Here is a 21,188-nt window from a genome sequence, read left to right as displayed (position 1 = left end):
TTGTTGTTGTTTCTTGAAACATTGATTTAAAGTGTCAGTTATTGCATTATTATTTCAGTCAAACACTTTGTTACCCCAAACTACATATAAAAGCTTGATCAGTGGCATAAAAGTAACCAATGCAGCTACTTAATCCTTTGCAACTCGTTAACGCGTTAACGTCCTCTTTAAATAACGTGATGCTCTGCCCTCTATGACGCTGCTCCCATTAAGCGCTGTTGGAAATGAATGAATTGATTCAGCATTTCGACACCTCCGTAAGGATGCATTTAACTCGACAAAGCGGTCTAATAAAGGATGTATTGATCTCGTGAATTAGCGAATTTTACTATACAAATATTTTTTAATTGGATGTTAAAGTTTATATGGGAATATTACATGACACGCTGATCATTTAACAATGCATTGGCACAAAAAACGCACACCTTTTGGACAAATCTCGCAACATGATTTATCAAGTGCCACAAATACTGCCTAAACAAAATACTGATTTTTTGCACTTTATTTACTGTACCAATATTTTAAATTGGTCTTTGAACTTAGCTTTATTGCATGGCAAAAAAAAGTGTTACCTTGCCAAAGCACTGACAGAGCCCACTGATCTAATGGCATTGTTGAGCGCTCCAAATGCAAACTTTGCATGCAACAATCAGGCAGCAATTGACAGCACTCTGGTCTAGTGACATACAGGTATCGTCAGATTGACAGTACTCTAGCCCAGTAATGTTGGGGGATCCAGTGGGGGCGGCAGTTATATTTCAGGGTGACCGTGCCACTCTTTATCACAACCCTGCTGAAAGTGCCAGTACGTGCGCTCATTGGCGCCTCTTAAGCTGGTGGTGCCCTAGGCGACCGCCTAGCTCACCTATGCCTAGAAACGGCCCTGGGGCAGCTCCACCCAAGCATATAGTCCCCTAAAAATGGGGACCGTCCCTTAAAAAAGGCACATGCTCATATTCTGAAAAAACTGATGTACGGATTATTTATAATGATGCACAAAATAGCAGCCATTTGACCTTCTTGTGTTTCTTCAATTGTTCTGAAACAAGACAAGATAAATTATTGACTTCATCCTCTGTTAACCTGAGATGCATTTGATTGTGACTCCTATTGTCTGTAAGTCACTCAAACACCCACTTGCCATCTTACAAAGCCCTTAAAACCTGCTTAAACATTTGATAAGGATTTGAAACATTGTTTCTGTTGTGTTGCTAAGGCGCGGACACAATGCAAATGCAGGGATAAACCTGAAATGAATTAGAGCACGTTTATACATGTGGGTGAGTTGGCAGCAGTAACATCCACAATTGTAGGGGTTGCGTGGCATATATCTTCTGAATATATTTATTTTTCCATTCATTTGAAAAACGTGTGACGGGGAATCGTAAATCACATGATATACTTCACGGTGCTGGAATGGCGGAGCAAGATTTCACGAATTCCTTCCCTAAGGGGAAAATGCGGTATCTTCTGTGGTGGGTTTTGGTGAAAGATGAACATATTAGTTGTAGTAATAGAATATAAGACACAGTTTTCTTGGAACCGTTATTAGCAGGAAACATGAAATATGTGGGTATGTGTGAGTAATCACATTTTACAGAACTGTATACATAACATTAACCGCAAACAGGCATAGCAAAAGCTGCTCTTCTGTTTAATAAAAGAACACACTTTAGGCTATGGTAGTCGTTTTTTGATCTTTTTCTGGCTTTAGATTTTTTTAAAAAGCTAGATATAGTGTTCTTTTGTTGTTCTTCCTCTTTTCTTTTTCCTTTTTTTATGATTAAAGGCGGCAGCACAGAGAAGAGGAATATAAAAGGCTAGTTTACTACGTGCACAAAAACATTAGTACTTCTACTGGTGTTCCCTACAAACATTAGTGCCGTGATATTCCCTCAGAGCAGCTCATTTTTGGTCCGTCCCTTGAAACGTTTTCCTTTACTGTTTCACGTCCTCCCCCACAAGCCAGTACAGGCATCTTTTTATTTCCTTTAGCTTTTGGTTATTTTTCAGCCAAGAAGCTCACTATACACAAGCCCCCTCTCTCTCTGTGTGTGTGTGTGTGTGTGTGTGTGTGTGTGTGTGTGTGTGTGTGTGTGTGTGTGTGTGCGTGCGTGCGTGTGTGTGTGCGTACGTGCGTGTGTGTGTAACTGTAAGTGTAGGTGTTCCTCAGCCTCAGGTCATTTAGATGGAGGTTTTTTACGGTTTCCACTGTACAGTTAAAGGTAGACGTTTTGACATTTCTTAAGTCTTAAACCCTCCACACCACTTCTTATTTGCAGTGGACTTCTCAGCAAATGGATGCACAACTGCACACAGTTACATGTACACACTGTAGCTTGTTTTTACGGTAAGTTTCTTGCTAGAAAAATAACTAAAAAGAAAAGCAAATAAAACAACTTGGCTGTGTGTGTCTGTGTGTGTGTGTGTGCGTGCGTGCGTGCGTGCGTGCGTGTGTATCAGTGTTATTTTTGTATTTGTATATACTATTACGGTATTTATTATGTTTAATTAGCCTTTTTATACTTTCTGTTGTTATTGTAAGTTTAGTTTTAATAGTTTTGTTATGTGCTTTTGAAATATTTAGTTTTGTATAGTTTTATTTAGCTTTATTTTTATTTCAGGTTTGGTTTTAGTAATTTTTTTTTTCATGTAGGCAACATTTCTAATTGTAATTCATTGTCAGCTTTATTTCAGTTTATTAAAGCAATAGTAATAGTTTTATTTTGTTGAGTATAACAACACTGATATGTTCATAATAAATGCATATACAAATATTTTTCTACAATATTTTAATATATCAAATAATGATAATTATAATGTATATCAAGCATGTCAACTGGTTAAAACATTTAGTCAAATGACATTAAATGTTACAGTTTAATACATTGTGAATACAAATAGTGATTTTCTATTTTCTTTCATTATTTCAGCTTTTTCAATTAACAAAAAAAAATTTAATAGACAATAACATGTTCATGATACATGCATATTTGTATTTTTTTTAATTAATTTTAAATGATTTTTTTAATCAAATTATTTTTAATATTGAAAAGATAATGCATATTGCAGTGTATATAACACCTGTCAATTGTTCAGAACATTTCATCAAATAATTGTGCCGATTAAATTACAATTATACACATTGTATTCACAATTATGTTCATTCAAATTAATTACTAATAGCTAAATTACAATTATATACACTGCAAAGGTAAATTCATTTTTATAAAATAAATTTTAATATACACAAGATAATAATGCATGTTGTAATGTATATCACGCCTGTCAATTGATCAAGACATTTATTCAAATAATTGCATTAAATCACAATTATATGCATTATATTTACAGTTGTTCATGTACATTCAAATTAATTACATTGATTAAATTACAATTATTTACTTTGCCAAAGCAACATTTTAATTCATTATTTCTGTTAACAATAAGAGTGGCAGATGTTTGTTTTTATGAAAATACACTTGCACATTGACACATACACATATTATACAATTTATGTATATATGCATTCATGTTTTTAATGGGATACAGAGTGTGCACTGTGTCAGTGTTTGCTTTTCTGAGTCCAAAATGCTAATTTCCAACTTAATTTGCAGCTAAATCGGGCTTTGTCTGCTGTGGTTGCTATGTTACTAGAAATAATTTCCACACGGACTCTTGATGAGAAGAAACTTAGATTCACATCTTGTGTTTGAGAAGATCTGGAAAGCCAGTGCATGTAGTGAATTTTTAAGGACACATGTCCAGTTATATTGATCGATGTCAAATCCGCTCATGGCAGATCACTCGGTTTGTTTACAGACTTGCGTAGGCTGGGAGCTTTGCAAGTTTATATTTTTTCTGTTTCTGTTAGCCAATTTTCTCCCTGAAGTTTGAACAACATTGAAGGCTTTTTGACATCACAGCATATGGAATATGAAAAGTATCAGAGAGAGTGTTCCTGAGTACTTTTCACTCTCACAGTAGTTAGGGAAGCTCAAAAGTAAAGCATATGCTTTTATTGCTATTTTAAAGGACTTGTTCATGAGAGCCATGATTTTGGATTTTGTTTGGCAGCAGGCTTGTCTTTTCTGAGTTAGCATTTTGTGTGTGTGAAAGGAGAAAGCTTGACCCTTGCAGTCATAATCGGTGTTCTCGGCAGTTGGTCTGGAGTCAGAATCCATCATGTCACGGTGACCCTGGCTTTTCTAGCCAATCACATTAATTGAAGTCCACCACTTACACTTACAAAAACACTAGATTTGTGACTTCTGCTTGTAGCAAAATAAGCAGCACCAACTGATTTTCCAATATCAAAAACCAAAAGCATCTCAAGGTTGTTTGAATGCAAGCCAGTGTAATGTTTGGAGCGAATATGCCAATTTTGGAAATTTCTTAGTTTTGAGCAGTAAACTTTTCATTTAAAATGCATTTTAAATCAGTCTTCGCCTAATCGGCTCATTTTGAATGCAAGCCCAGCGGGAAAACATTTCAGAACACTACATGTACCCTCTTATCCAAGCAGTTCCACATGCAGGATGATCTATTTGACAGAACAATGTCATCCTAGGTCTCCTGCAACAGTGCTGCTCTTTGAAGCTGGTTGTTGTAGTATGGTGTCGGTAAGTCTATACACCCGAGAGACAATGAACTGGCTCTATGCCATTGTCATCTTGATATGTTTGGGTGAAAAAAAGGGAGAAAAAAGTGGTAACAGCTTTTTAAGATTGTGACTGTGACACTGAATACAAGATCGAACTGTTGCCACGCTGACTGAAACCGACCGACATTGTGCGAGGCCAACAAAAAACGACTCTCTGCTCATGGAATTGTTCATTTGCCACAATAGATTGCAATAGGAAACAATTGCAAGGCAATGTGCTGAGGGTCTGAAATTGAAGCCCGCACCCAGAAAGGGTCTCCTGCCATACCGAAGAAGATCACAGCCAAAGCTATATGATCCTGCCGAGGTACAGCTGAAAAAATGCTGCCACAACGCTTCTTCCCAGCAGGCCTCGCTCTCAAGCAAACAAACCAAGGATAAAAAGAAAGACCACACCATGAAGGATATTGATCTTGGCACATAAACATCCAGATATGCTTAATAACGTAGCCCAAAGGTCTCAAACTGTGGAGCAATCCACCCTGCAGGTGGTACACAATGTGATTCTGGAACTTCAGAATACCAAAAATAAATAAAAATCTGCGAGTGGCATTTTTGCGTTCGATTTTCTGAAGGCGAAAAGCTGCAAACTTAAAGAGTGGCCTGCTTTTGAGAACTATATTGATAATGTAAGAGGTTGCAAGCATTTTAGACTATTTAAGATAGAGTACACTGACCTAAATTTCGAAATATATTTTTAGATTTGTTTTATTTAGGTTTTTAGAGGTGTAATATACATGTAATAACACTGTAATTATAAATGCATTACTTTAATTACTTTCACAGTGCATTTGGGTTATTACACCGATACATATTTGCTATAGGGTTTCCTTTGAAACAGTCTTCACTCAGAAATTGCTAGTACATTTCAGGAGTAATTAAAGACATGTTACACTGAATTTAACATGACATTTTGAAATAGAAATACTAAAATTTTATTTTCCTGTAAATTATTCTCCAAATAATCTGTTACTGAAGTTGCAAGCAGTTCTAGACTATTTAAGGTAGAATACACTGACCTAAATTCCAAAAAAAAAGTTTTTAAATGTGTAATATGCATGTAATAGCAATGCAATTATACATATATTACATTGTAATTACTAGTAAATGTTACTTTTGTAAAAAAATTGAAAAAAAATGCTGTACGATTTCCTTTGAAATAATCATCGAATTAAAAATTGCTAATAAATTTCATAATTACAAAGAAACGACAAGTAATACTGAATTTAACTTTTTTTTTAGAAAAAAGGCTAAAATTGTATTTTCTTGTAAAACCTACTTCAGTAATCTGTTTTATTGAAACATTTTTCTTTTCTTTACAATGTAGATGCTGTTCTGATGTAATACATCCTTCCACTGATCTATAAAAGGGAGTAAAGGAACTGAACTACCATGATCATACTTGCAGCAATGTGGATATTAATACAATTATCACAGATTGTCCTTGGACTCAGAGATGTCAGTTTGTTTAATGCTAAAAAACAAACAAAACATTGTGCCAAGTATTGTTCTGATTTGATCAGCCGTGGTGCCTGGCCTGACAGGTTTGATGACCACTGACTAAGGCAATGTACTATTAGACGTTCCATTTACTGACACATGTGAGTCTAACAACAACAGAGCAGGATCAAACCAGCACTTTTGACTGTCAGCACAGCGTGAATGTTTCTGCAAAGCCGTGTTAACTGCCTGAGCTTAAAGCAAAATTTGTTTTCAATTAGTGTCCCAGTGCCATAGAGTAGGTTCCGACAGTGGGCCAGTCACTAGGTTCTGTTCAAACTGCAGGTGGCATCAGTGATGTCCATTAGAGCCCCACAGCCATAGTCATGCTGAGCCAAACCCAGACATAACTGGATAAAACCAGAAAAAAGGACTGTCTGCACCACAAGTGGAAACCTAGACTAAATCTAATACAACTTCAGCCCAAGAACAGGAGCACACGATGTGGACGCAACAGTCCGGAGGGTAATCCGATCTCAACGTGGTTTTCTTCTCCAACATCTCCACCAGCACCGTAGGAGTGGGTTATGGTTCTGTCAGTTGCAAACCGTACCTCCAAACCATGTCAGCGAGATGCGTAGAAGCAATTCTGGCCAACATGTGGTCGTGGAGAGCTGTGCGCATGTGTTTTATTAGGTGATAGACAAATAAAGTATATCAGAAACAATGTGTGGGAAGACAGACCCTGACCTTAAGCTGCTGCCATCTTGACTCGTGTTTCACAAGGGTTTCAGTGTCAATCCCCACCAAAAAAAAAATCCTTAATATCCTCCATATGCCCATGCGAGAACAACATCTTGGGTACGCGGTTGTCTTTTCCCTCAGCCTTGATCAAAACAATATTCCCTCAATATGCAAGCTCATCTCTTGTCTTTGCTTATTGCTCTTGGATTTGACTAACAACAGAAATATATGAATAGCCCTCCTTTGACACTGCGTATCTTTTGATGAGGTTGTTATTCCGACAGCTGGCAACTCTTTTTTCCAGGAGAAATGTGTGGTGTGTTGTTACACCTCAAAACCTGCTGTGAAGCAGTTGTTGAAAGGGAAAAACACTGAGGAAGAAAGGACTACAAAAGAAGTGTCTAATTAGAGAGTGAAAGAAAATAAATGAGCCAGGATGGATTTCCCAGCTTCACCCGGAACCTCGTTCTGGAGGTTCCTCAGAACCTGCGGACCCACAGGAAAGGAAATGCGTTGTGTCTGGGAAGATTTCGGACTGCTTTCACCAGGAACGGTAGTAGCCCGCATCCCCACCCTCCCTTCGGGGCAGTTTGCCAGTTCCCTCTACCCTAGTGCTCCAAAGGGCATGGGGGTGGAGGGTTGAGGGGATCAGCTTGCCCGTGGACCTGTCCACCTACAGGTCATCAGCTGAGTTTGATACTGTAATTCGGCCTGTTAAAATGAAACCCAGAGTGCACAGGTGAGGGCAGCAGAAGTGGAACTTCAGTTGGAACTTATCCAGAACGTCAAAATATACACATCAGATCTAACAGACATAGTTTTACATAGTGGCCCCTTGGAGTTGTTTCTAAAGAGAGAATGACTGGAAAAGAGATATAAAGGAGATGAAAATAAGTAAGGGAAAAAAAGAGTGATTGTTCAAGGCTAAGACTGTGCATGGGGTTGAAATTGTAGACAATTTGTGTTGTTGGGCTGGAATGATCCTATCTTTTCACCCGACTCAGCTATAGAACATGTTCCTTGATGCCTTCTGACTAGTACAAAACAAATACCCTGTCTAGATCTCTTACACACACACAAAAAAATCATCTACCTCTTATTCCCCACCAATGCTTTAGACAGAATACAGAGGAATAGTCACTGACAGCAAAAAGTCAGCCGCCATATAATATTGAGATGGTCTGAAACTCATATTCCGTCTATTTTCTCTCATCTCAGCTCTCTTGCTGACCTTCACCATGCAGGCATATGTTTCTTCACTTTTTGTTCTTCATATGCATGTGTATGTGGATAGACTCACCATACACACTTTGGTTTGAAATCATCAGAAAAGCACAACAGTAGTGATGTAAATGAAGTCTTGTGACTTAGTAGTTGTGTAGTGCTTTAAAGTAAAGAAATACAAATAATAGCAATGATAATGATAATTTAATAATGTTGTTGTTTATTATAACAACATTTGTATTATGTTTTTGTCGTTTTTATTGTGGATGTAATTTTAAAACAATTTAGGGTTTGCAATTAATTGTTAAATTGATAGAAAATCAATTAATTAATAGCATAATAATAACATAAGAGATTATTTTCTCTGACCTGTGCACAAAATCAGTATTTTACAACCAATTAAAACACTGATACACTCTTAAAAATAAAGGTGCTTCACGATGCCATAGAAGAACCTTTTTGTCTAAATGGTTTTATAAAGAACCTTTAACATCTGAAGAACCTTTCTGTTTCACAAAAGGTTCTTTGTGGCGAAAGAAGGTTCTTCAGATTATAAAAAGGTAAGAAAGAGATGGTTCTTTAAAGAACCTTTGACTGAATGGTTCTTTGTGGAACCAAAAATGGCTCTTCTATGGCATCGCTTGAAGAACCTTTTGAAGCACCTTTATTTTTAAGAGTGTACATTCAGTAAATTATTTTGTTCAACTGTATTCTATTTATTTATTTTTGATTATATCAGTTGACACCCTAATGATAATAATACAAATAATAATAATTTAACAATAACAACAATTTAACATAATAATTAATTAAAATTAAAACTGCATTACACTGCTTATTTTTTTTTTCAAACAATTCAAGCTTGAAGTATGCACTTCATCGTGAGTCTGCAGTCAGCGCAGCCCCAGCAGATATTATATCATGCCTCAACAAACCACACTTACTGAGAGCAAATATCGATATATGCTATAAATTGTTTTTAATTAATCAGCATATCACTGAATCTGTTGTTTGAAATTCTTATTTAATTTGATCCTATACGGTCAGAACTACATTTCTGCAAAACAAAGCCATATAGTTTTCATTGAGTTGCTTCCTTTTAAAGAAACATTACATTAGGAGTTATATGATATATCCACATTCGCTCATTTACAAAATCATTAACAAGGTAAGACACACTCTCCGCAGTTTGACTGAAACTTACACACTCTCCACAGTTTGACTGAAACTCTACTCTCTCTTGATCTCTCTCTTGTGTTGTTACAGTAATCATTCGGAATATGCTAATGTTCCTCTCACATTTATCACAATCTCTCTTCTCTTCAAAAACAAGGACAAAAACACAGCGGTGCCCATTCTCCACTACATAATACAGTCAAAATGCTCTGCATTGTAAAACACGGCTCATTTTTGTGATAGTTCAGCATTAAGAGGAATAACAAACCAAGCGCCACATGACCTGTCAGTTGTAATGATTGATGGTGGTTGAGGAACAAGCATAGCCGACTTAATTAAACGAATGCCCTACCCCACGCTTTAACTTAATTACATTAGCCCTCTCCCCACCGTGTTTGTTTTTTCTTTTCTTGCGGGAGGGAGGGATCGTGGTCATCTTGAGATCTTAAGCATGTATTTGAAGGGGGGACTCTAAAGAAGTAAAAGACTATTTCTGGTGCGCTTGTGCTGGCATTTTGCGACGAGACATCGGCCTCTGCACCATTGCGTATTTGAGCCGTGCCTTCAGGCCAGGTCCTGCTTCACAAAACATCTGATTCATGAACTGTGTTCTCCACTCTGGCACGGATCTGACCGCACATGGGCTGCCGTTACTGTACTTCACTCCTGAACAACTGCTGAAATGTCATATTAAACGCTGTAGCACTGAACATGACCTGTTTAAATCATATCATAGCATTTATATACAGTAAAAGAGTGTTTTTTTTTAGATATGCCAGAATAAAATAAATAAATTAGAGTGGCTCAAAAACACAAAAAGACACTAAAGCTGCAGTTAAAAAAATATGAATGTTTGTACATAGGTATCAAATTATATATTTAATAAAAATGAATTAATTTATCACAAACACTCAGCTTTTCTGCAAAAAAATGTTAGGTTTGAAATGATACGACAGTAGGTATGCAGAACTGTTCAAAATAGAGATAAAGTACTGTGACAGATTCTGGGTGTAAAATGCTAGTGGAACATGTAGTTAATGTGATAAACGACACGTGGTGCTGTACACCTGTGTGAACTTGAAGAGAAATGCAATACCAGTTGGTTAAAAGTCATTGAGAAAATGGCTAGAAAATTAAAGGCAGTTCTGAGAGAAATCCAGGCATCATTTGTGTGCAGATGCCACTGGTTTGACATTGTGTTTCTAATTAAATGTTCATATGTTTATAAGTGGGGTTTAAGTGGGTTTAAATTGGAGAATTTGCAATCCTGAAAACTTTAATCATTAACCAAACATTTTCAGGAGTGGGGGGGCTGGTGGGGAATATTTATTTATTTATTTATTTTCTAAGTTCTTAGATATAGTCTGTGTGTATGGATTTAAAACATGATCTTAAAGCATAATTGCAGCTATTTTCAAACTGTATCACATCCTATTCCACACACACACATGCTCTACACATCACACACACTTATACTATATGTGCAAACAAGTGTTGACTGGTAGAAAGCCATACAGTATAGTGAAAAGTGCAGTTAGTTCTGAGAAAAACTCGAGAATCATTTGAGTGCAGATGACACTGGTTTGTAACTAGATATTTGTATGTTTTTATGTGTGGTTTAAGTACCCAATAGTGTCCAAATATTTTTGAGACCACAGTTCAGTTCTGAAAACGTGAATTAGTAGTCCAACATTACTAAAGAAAGAAAGTTTTCCGAAGTTATTTATGTATGTGTGGAAGTCAAAATCCAAAAAGCAGGACAAAAAGAAGGTCAAACTCTGCAGAAAACTGTGATATGGATTTACATCGTGAGCTCAGAACAACACTCTTATTATTCGCTGAAAGCATAATCAAAGTGCCCAAAATATAATACATGTTCAAGGAGTGAGGGAGCTTGGTGAATAACAGGTGTAGCTAACACATTTGAAGTTATGCCTTTTGGCAGACTTGCATTCAAGGTACACTTTACCAGTTGAGCTGAACACAGTCGTAACGTCAGATATAATGTTCGAGCGATGATCCCTGCAGTCTAGATTACCATATCAAGCATTACAACTTGTTTCTAACAATTCTATTTTTGTTGTATAGTTTGAAACAACACATGACTCATCATATAAACTCTGCAGCAAAAGAGAGAATAGCAGCATAGTTAGTTTTTTTTAACTCATTCTCCTTTGTCAGTTTGTGACTTTCCCTCGACTGAATAACTTAATAATTTAGCTTTTGTTACAAAGTTACACCAGTTGTTTGGTTAGACACTCCATGTGTAATTTTTAGCAAAACTGATGTTTTTGTTGCATTTAGATGAGCATTTATCCAAATTATTGAAATCTGGTATTTATGTTTGGTCACAATATATTTTAAGGTCTAATTCTCGCTATTAACAAATCTTTAACTACGACTTTTGCCTCAAAATCATATTTTGCTGCTTATTAATAGTTAGCAAGGTAGTTGTTAAGTTTAGGTATTGGGTAGGATTATGGATGTAGAATATGGTCATGCAGAATATGTGCTTTATAAGTATTAATAAACAGCCAATATGCTAATAACAAGCATGCTAAAAAGCAACTAGTTAATAGTGATAAATGCTCCCTATACTAAAATGATACCTTATGTTTAAAATCCGCTTTTTTTGAAACTGTATCACACATTATTGCACACACAACACATACATATTATACTGCTGCTGTTATATGCAAACAAGTGTTGACTGGTAGAAAGTGATACAGTATCCAACAGCTAATGTTCTGGAAAAAAAAAGACATGAAGATGGCTAAATAATTTATAAAAGTATATCCAATTACACGGCAATGGATTAAAGTTTAAAAAGCCTGTCCACACTCTCAGCGCCAGATATACACAGTCCTGTCATAACCGTTTCCATGCTGACTTTTCATTCGCATTACGTATTTTGTAATTGCCACAATTAGTTTTAAAAATAGTGTTAAGAAAGTGCATCAGACAGACCAGCAAGACTATGTTTCCCTTTCAATTCACACTCAAATGTTGTTTAAATGAAAGCCACTTACTTTTTTACACTGGAGTCTCTCGGTCACAGCAGGTCAGAAGGGCAACGGGAGCCTTCTAGAATCACGTATGTTTTCGATACCGACTCCGACAAGGGAGAACGAAACTCCTGAACTCAAAAGAAGAAGCTCCTGCTGAGACGTGTGGCGTCGGTCCCGAGAACGAGGCTCATAAGCACACCTTTGTTTCCTTATGTTTTGGCTGAGTGTAACTTAACCCCTCCGGGAGCCGACGCTGGCGCTGTCTAACCTGTCTTTTGTTTCTACATTCCATCTCTCGCACTCTCGCTTTTCTTTTTCGCAGTTATTTTGTAAGTTCACGCCTGTCGATGAGCTCACTGGGTCAGGCTCATGTTTCAGTCCCGTACAGGAATTCGGAGGGCAGGCGGATTCTGTGAGCCTGAGAGACGTCTCTAGGAGAAGGAGCAGGTCGTGGGGTCGCATCCCGCAGAACAAAACGGGAGTTTTGAGGGTGAGGGGTCAGGCATGCCGCAGGATGTCAGCGCTCAGGGAGAATGAATCAGCAGACGGACACCCGCAATTCCCCTGGGTGACAGTCCTCTGAGAATCATGTCAAAACCAGACTGGGTTTAGATCATATACCATGCTGTTATAGTGCGACTTATATGAAACAACATCGTCATCTGATATCTGGTGTGTGTGTGTGTGTGTGATGCCTATATCCGTCTGTGTGTTGCTGAGTAAAGAGCAAAATATAACTCACGGTAGCCAAGGCCTTTCAACCCTTATGAGCTTCGGTGATATTTGATTTATGTTTGCGAGCTGGAATCCAATAAGCTGCTAACTGAGCACAACATGCCTCGGTTCCTGATGCTTTATGATCTAATGGCATGAGGGGTCATAACCGAGTCTGCTCTTAAGAGAACAAAAGCTTTTCACACATCAAGAGATCTTCCTGTATCTGCTTGATGCACAAACTTGAAGAGAATAGCCTATGGACGATGTTATTGTAGTTCTTTGTGTTGATTTGTTTTTACTGGCTGACCAGCAGGAGATGAAATTACAGTATGTGACGTCACACAAGAAGCAAAAGGAGTTATTAGAAGGTGATGTTTATCATGTATACTGAATTAATACATGGAGGTTCTTTGAGAAATATAAACCAAACCAGTTTTCACTTTATTCAGTACTTGTTGTAACTTGTTAAAAGGTTAGTTCACCCCAAAATTAAAATTGTGTCATTAATTACTCACCCTCATGTCGTTCCAAACCCGTAAGGCCTTCATTCATCTTCAGAACACAAATTAAGGTATTCTTGATGAAATCTGAGCTCTCAGGGGTGGGTGGAGCGCACGCATGAATATACAGTAATTTTTTTTTTTTAACGTTTTTTTTAAGTCTACGCTTAGGGTAAAGCGTGTGTATGCATTGTGATACTCTCCAAAAATGGCGGAAGACCGTAACTCGTGGGAGAAGAGATGTTGAATAAAGTCGTTATTTTTGTTTTCTTTGCTCACAAAAAGTATTCATGTAAACGGCTTCACATGTACAAGGCAAGATTTCTAAAGCCTAAAAAATGTGGGAAAAAAAAGAAGGAAAAAAAGAATGTTTTAATTAATTAATATGAGATGTGAGCAAACATTGTGGGTGAAAGCAAAGTTTATTGGAGCAGCGCAATACTTTGTGAGAAAATGCTAAATTCTTGGAAAGTTTATTGAGGCAATGCAACTTTTTTGAGTGTTTCCCTATGAAACTTTTATTTTTTTATCTCTCCATTCAGAGGCTTCGTACATTTGAAAATATAGGAGATAGGAAATCGGATGGAAAAATTGTAATTCAGTGTTTTTTGGATTGATCGTTTTTGTTTTTTTTTGCATATTGTATCCCCTCACTCAAAAACAAAAACAAAAACAAAAAAAACTTGGTGTTTACTCACAACATTTTTTGCGTTTTCTTGCAAACGTGTTGCGTCCGCTTGTAAAACTTTTGAGAGAGAATGAAACACTGGTAATGGAAATATATTCAGTGCTTTTTCAATGCAATGAGGGGATGCAATATTTTGTGAGATACTGCAAATGTTTTGCTAGTGAACACAAAAGCATTGAAATAAATTGTATTCCCTTCAAACAAGAAACTCAGCATTCGCTCACCATACTTTTTCAGGAGTTTTTGTTTTTTTTTGCATATTGTATCCCCTCACTCAAAAACAAAAACAAAAACAAAAAAAACTTGGTGTTTACTCACAACATTTTTTGCGTTTTCTTGCAAACGTGTTGCGTCCGCTTGTAAAACTTTTGAGAGAGAATGAATCACTGGTAATGGAAATATATTCAGTGCTTTTTCAATGCAATGAGGGGATGCAATATTTTGTGAGATACTGCAAATGTTTTGCTAGTGAACACAAAAGCATTGAAATAAATTGTATTCCCTTCAAACAAGAAACTCAGCATTCGCTCACCATACTTTTTCAGGAAAAAAAATAAAAAACCTTAATGTTTCCTCCCAAATAATGTTTACCCATCACCATATTTCCATAAGGGATCCATACATTTAGGTACATTAGAAGTAATCATAATATTTGAAACTGATCAGGCTTAAAGTGACAGTTCACCAAAAAAATGAAAATTTACTGATTTACCTTCATTGTTTTCCAAACCCTGTGACTTTCTTGCTTCCAGAATGAAATGTAAGTTGTTATTCAGTTAAAATCTTGACATCCACCATGTGCCTCTCTTCTTGGAGTGTTCATAAGAAGTAGCGATATCAGTTCATGAAGGAATCATTCTTGCTTTGGATATTTACAATAATTCAGTTCACAAAACTCATCATATGAATTACTTTATAATGATATTATGGTGCTTTTTTGCTCCTGTACCCATATGTTTTACTGGAAATCACATGGAAATTGATAAAGAGAAAAGTTACCATTCGGAAATTCTCCTTGCATGTTCCACGGAAGAAAGAAAGTCATACGGGTTTGAAACAACACGAGGGTAGTAAATCAATTGTTTTTCCTTTCTTTTTAAATGCACTTTTTGAATATACAAGTTACTACATTCAAACTAATGTTATCTTGTATTTTAAAATCATTTTGTGATGTTCATTTGGATGTTGTCCTACAGAGTCAAAGTACACGCTGTGCTGGAATGCCAAGTGTCTTTATTTGTGCCACTTTAAGACCAGGAATGTGCCACCTCTGTGCATTTGCTTAAAAACAATAATCGTGTCAATAATAACAATAAAACAAATTAATTTAACCAGGTCCACTCAAATCTCGTTATATATGAAAAAGTGTTTTGAGTGGATTGTTTTGGCCTATTTTCTCTCATGCCTTCACCTGTCTAGCTGGAAGAGTGGCCTCTTTTAGTGACAGGAAATATCCGAGTGAGCACTTGAGGCCAAGATATCAGGAATCTCGATATCTACCCCCTTTCCTCATGGCGGTTTCACAATTGCAATAGGCAAATATCTCACACGGCTAACGCTCACATCTGAAGGAGTGCTCTTTCCCCCGGCCAGGAATGTGGAATGAGTCACCGGCTGAAGTGAACGAGGCTTCTATGATGGCTCTCACACACACACACACACACACACTCGCACAGACGGGGCAGTTCCCATGGGAACCTCATCGCGGTGAACAACTTGCTTTGTTTTGTTACATTTCCTGTAGCATCCTCATATGTCAATTATATTTTGAATTTGCGCCGATGTAATCAGTAGTTTGTTTTAGGAAAAACAGATCTGAACTGCTCAACCCATTATTACTTCTGAGACAGCAATACCTCTTTCAGTGCCCTCATCATCTGTTGAACAAATCCAATGCAGCCTACTTGGCTGATTGTTGTTTCCTCGTCCAAGATATCTGACCACACTGATTGGACGCTCGCGAAGTTGGAACATATATCAATTGTTACCATGGCAGGAGGCAGTAAACAGGCTGGGAGGTCCGTCTCTGAAGAAAATAAACTGCTTTTAATTATACAGCTGTGTTTATCCGGCAACAGCTTAATCCTGTGGATAAAACACAATTTATACCTTTCCTGGATTTATTTACAAATCTACATACGATCAAATAATGCATTTTCATATACTTAAATAAAAAGACATGATAATGTTCTGATAATTTTGCAAGTTTTCTGTAGTCGGAGTTTGTAGTTTGTATAGACCAATTATAGGTTTGCAAACATTTAGGATGCGCGTGCATCATGGTTGCAGAAAACCCGGGAGAGATAGCCTTTATGGCTAGAGAATTTCACGGATAGGGTACAAAATAGTTAGGTTTAAAGATATTATAAATTATATTGATTAGATGTCATTTTCAAAATGTTCTCCGCATATTACAATAGCTTGTCACCCAGCGATAAGCACTGTTATTCAACGAAATTGACGTTAGAGAGTGGATCTTACAGATCCGAAACAGGGTTTTCAAGTGGCAGTCTATGGAGCCATGGAATAAAAGAATTTAAAAAAAGGTAAATTTGATTTTATATTTCAAAATTCTGACTTTATTCTCGCAATTCCGAGATTATATCTCACAATTCTAATAAGGAAAAACAACTCATCATTCTTTCTTTTCCCCTTGGCTCTTCTGGCTTTTTTCCCTCAGATTTGACAAACTCACTATTTTTGAGTTAAGCCGAGTTATAAATTCCGAATTAGGAGATATAAACTTGCATTTGCAAGAAAAAAAGTCCGAATTGTGAGATAAAATAAATGTTATGTAAAAATGTCAATAGTATGGTTTAACGTTAAATAATATTTCGTGCTGTTACTGTAGGGCTAATACAATACGTCCCCTATGAACAGCATATGTGAATATTATGTCGACCTATTGTTTAAATTGAATGTATGCTTTAAAAGTAGAGTAATCATAATAGTTCCCCTTCGGGAACTCGAGCTGCGTCGGAAACGCTAGGGGAATGCCTTTAGCGATACCAAGCTCTGAATCATATGTGTATTCAGTCGAATCAATGGGCAGGACGTCAGAGGTGGGTGACGTCATGACCAGGAAGCTTTAAAAGCACATGAGGTGCAAAGCTCTCAGTGTGTGTCGGTCACAAATTATGTTCTGTGAGTATTATTTATTGTTGTCTGTCCAAACAAAGTTGCACAAGCATTCAAAGTATAAGCTCCAGCAGAAAAAAGAAAAAAGATGTCTAAACTAAAGACAAAAAACGGCGAAAGCAGATCGCGTTACAGACTGTGTGTTCCTCCCTGCCCATGCTACATCAGCGGGGATACACACAGTTTGTGCGTGGTCTGCTTGGGAGCGGAGCACGCGGCGTCGGCTCTCGAGAGGGCCGACTGTCCACATTGTGAGCAGTTGCCACTGCGTTTGCTTCGCTCCCGGAAGGCTCTCTTTGAGGAGGGAGCCTTCACCAGCGTTCCTCACGGTGCTGGCCCCTCTTCCGCCGAGGCAGCTGGATCTGGTGGAGGAAATGGAGACGGGCGAGTCCCTATCTTCTTCCTCACCTGCCAGATCCACTGTCCGCTGGGATCGGAAGCCCGCTCTGCGTCTACTTCCCCCCCCGGAGAGCGGGCTCGGCACTTCTCCTATCTTCCTCCGAGGAGGTTGATGTGGAGAGCGTCGAGGATTCGCCCCCTCAATCCCCACAATATGAGGAGCTAATGGAGGTAGTTACTCGTGCGGTTGCCAAGCTGAACATTGAATGGCCTGCAGAGAAACCGACTGAACCGCAGAAAAGCAAACTCGATGAACGCTTTCTGCGGACCAAGTCGCTACCTCCACGCCAGAGCCTGCCGTTTTTTACTGACACCTCTGTGTGGAGATCATGGAAGAAACCATTCTCGGCCCGCTTATTCGTCCCCGCCTCTGATTACTATGGAAATGTGGCGGGGTTGAGTGAATGCGGTTACAGAGCGATGCCCCGGGTAGAGCAGACGCTTGCGAGCTATCTGTCACCCGGCGCGGCGTCGTTTCTGAAGGCTCCGGTCTTGCCCTCCCAGCCGCTGCGAACCACTTCAGCGCTGGTGGGCAAGGGGTACTTGGCAGCGGGTCAGGCTGGTGCATGTCTGCACACTATGTCAGTGTTACGGGTGTACCAAGCTGACCTGCTAAAAGAGCTAGATGAAGGTGAGCAAGTTAAAGCAGATGATATCTTAGAACTAAGGAGAGCCGCTGATTTAGCTCTTCACGCCACCATGGAGACCGCCCGTGCTATTGGGTGGTCCGTGGCAGCAGAAAGGCATTTATGGTTGACCCTGTCCGATATGAAAGAGAAGGACAGGGTCTGCCTTATGGATGCCCCGCTTGCGCCTTCTGGTCTGTTCGGCGACACCGTCAAGTCCGCCGTCGACAGATACCAGGAGGCTCGGCGGCATTCCAGTGGTTACTCCCTTGCCGTTCTATAGCTCTGGGGGCTGCTGGGTGGGAGCAGCCCCAGCCGGGTACCAGCTCCTCATATAGGAAGGTCCAAAAACAGAGCGTTGCCTCTCGCGCTCCCCCGCAGCAGGACCAAGGACGGCGGCGCTCTAAGTCTGTTCTGCTAACCCTGCCAGTGTTCCAGGGCGCAGCGGTTTCCAGCGAAGGTTTCTCTCTGTATTTTCCGCCCGGGAACGTAGTGGAGCCGAGAGCCTCGCCACCCCTTCGGGGGTCTCTCAAGAAACTAGCTCGGTGATCTCCTGCCGGTCCGCCACTTCAGGGCACCCAGCTAGCAGCTCCAAATACACCAGAGGCCAGTCTCGAGAGACTGGTTCCCTTAGTAGATTATTTAGCAGCGTGGAAACTACTGCCAAATGTATCTCGTTGGGTCCTGCAAACTGTAGAAAGAGGCTATCGCATTCAGTTCGGCGCTCCGCCGCCACCTTTGAAAGGGGTTTTTCTCACAGTAGTGGGCCCAGAGCAGGCTCTGGTATTAGAACAAGAAGTCAATACTCTCTTGAGGAAGGAGGCCATCGAGGTGGTCCCTCCTCTCGACAGGGAGTCCGGGTTCTACAGCCGGTACTTCATCGTTCCAAAGAAGGATGGAGGGTTGCGTCCAATTTTAGATCTGCGGCTATTGAACCGCTCAGTCATGCATCTGAAGTTCAAAATGCTCACTGTCAAACAGGTCTCTCAGATCAGGTCCGAGGACTGGTTCGTCACAATAGATCTAAAAGATGCTTATTTTCATGTCTCCATCCTTCCCAGTCACAGGAAGTTCCTGAGGTTTGCTTTCAGGGGCAAAGCTTACCAATATCGGGTCATTCCCTTCGGCCTAGCACTCTTACACCATACTTTCACGAAGTGTGTGGATGCTGCTCTGGCTCCTCTGCGGCTCCAGGGCGTCCGCATACTCAATTACATCAACGATTGGTTGATTTTAGCTCAATCAGAGCAGATGGCGGTTCGGCATTGAGATGTCGTTCTCGCTCATATGGAAAAGTTGGGGTTAAGACTAAACGCCAAGAAAAGTGTGCTTTCTCCATTACAGAGGACCACTTATCTGGGCGTGGTGTGGGATTCGACCACGATGCAGGCACGTTTGTCTCCTGCTCGGATTGAGTCAATCCTTACTACAGTCGTGGGAGTCAGAGAAGGCCGGTCACTCACTGTCAAGCAGTTTCAAAAGCTGCTGGGTCTGATGGCAGCGGCGTCCAACGTGATATCTCTTGGCCTGCTGTACATGAGACCCCTACAGCGGTGGCTCAAGACCAAGGGGTTCTCCCCGAGGGGAAACCCGCTTCGCATGATCAAGGTCATGCGGCGATGCCTACATGCCTTAGACATATGGAGGAAACTTTGGTTCTTGTCTCAGGGCCCGGTGCTGGGAGATCCTTGTCGCCACATAACGCTAGTGACAGACGAGTCCCTCACCGGTTGGGGAGCAGTCATGAGTGGCCACCCTGCCCGTGGTCTGTAGAGTGGTTGCCATCTCACGTGGCACATCGATTGCCTGGAGATGCTGGCCGTGTTTCGAGCCCTCAAACACTTTCTTCCCGACCTAAGAGATCGCCATGTGTTGGTGTGCACGACAACAGACATCGCAATGTCCCCTCTGGTTCTCTCTGACTCATCCAGCTCCACTAGGGCTGGATGCTATGGTACAGACTTGGCCGAGACTTCGTCTGTACGCCTTTCCCCCGATCGCTCTGCTCCCGGGAGTTCTAGAGAGAGTGCGTCGGGACGGGGTCCGTCTATTGCTAGTAGCCCTGTTCTGGCCGAGTATGGTTCTCGGACCTGATTTCTCTTCTCGACGGCACTCCAAGGGAGATTCCCGTCAGGAGGGATCTCCTCTCACAGGCGGAGGGTATGATCTTTCACCCCTGCCCAGATTTGTGGAAGCTGTGGGTGTGGCCCCTGAGGGGGCACAACTCATAGCCTCTGGTCTCTCAACTGAGGTTGTTGAGACCATCCTCCAATCTAGAGCTCCCTCAACGAGGAAACTGTACACCCTGAAGTGGAGGCTCTTCACTTCATGGTGCGGAGACCGCCGGCTTGACCCAGTTAACTGCCCGATTGGTACAGAGCTGGAGTACTTGCAGGCTCGTTTCTCTGCGGGGTTAACCCACTCCACCCTGAAGGTCTACATGGCGGCTATAGCGGCCTACCATGCCCCTCGTGATGGTCACTCAGTGGGCAAGGACCCCCTAGTTACACGTTTCCTCCGAGGTGTGATGAGGCAGAGGCCTCAGGTACGATCTTGTGTCCCTCCTTGGGACCTTGCTGTGGTGTTAGAAGCTCTCTGTAGGCCTCCTTTTGAGCCTATCGAGGTGATATCAGATCATCTTCTTATGTTAAAGACTGTGTTTCTCTTAGCTATATCTTCTCTAAAGAGAGTTGGGGATCTGCAGGCCCTTTCTGTGGCTGCTTCCTATCTCGAATTTGCGCCCAGTCTGGCCAAAGCTTTTTTGTACCCTCGGGCAGGGTATGTCCCAAAGGTCCCCTCCTCTACACTACGGCCTGTTGTACTCCAGGCTTTTTATCCTCCTCCCTTTAGGGAGCCCGACCAGCA

The 21,188-nt window shown here is 40.2% G+C and overlaps 1 protein-coding gene across 1 annotated transcript in view; it reads right to left on the bottom strand.

Moving 5' to 3' along the window:
* LOC107564782 (leucine-rich repeat transmembrane protein FLRT2-like) overlaps positions 1-12,347 on the bottom strand; it is a 31,115-nt gene extending 18,768 nt beyond the window's left edge. The window contains exon 1 of the mRNA XM_016249940.1: positions 12,277-12,347. The gene's annotated coding sequence lies outside the window, so the exon portion shown is untranslated. The remainder of the gene's footprint in view (positions 1-12,276) is intronic.
* Between the last annotated feature and the right edge of the window lie 8,841 nt (positions 12,348-21,188).

Source organism: Sinocyclocheilus grahami, unplaced genomic scaffold, assembly GCF_001515645.1.
Source record: "Sinocyclocheilus grahami isolate Dianchi unplaced genomic scaffold, SAMN03320097.WGS_v1.1 scaffold962.1, whole genome shotgun sequence".
Taxonomy (NCBI): Eukaryota; Metazoa; Chordata; class Actinopteri; order Cypriniformes; family Cyprinidae; genus Sinocyclocheilus; species Sinocyclocheilus grahami.
Note: the sequence above shows the minus strand (reverse complement) of the source record. Positions and strands in the feature narration are given on the sequence as shown.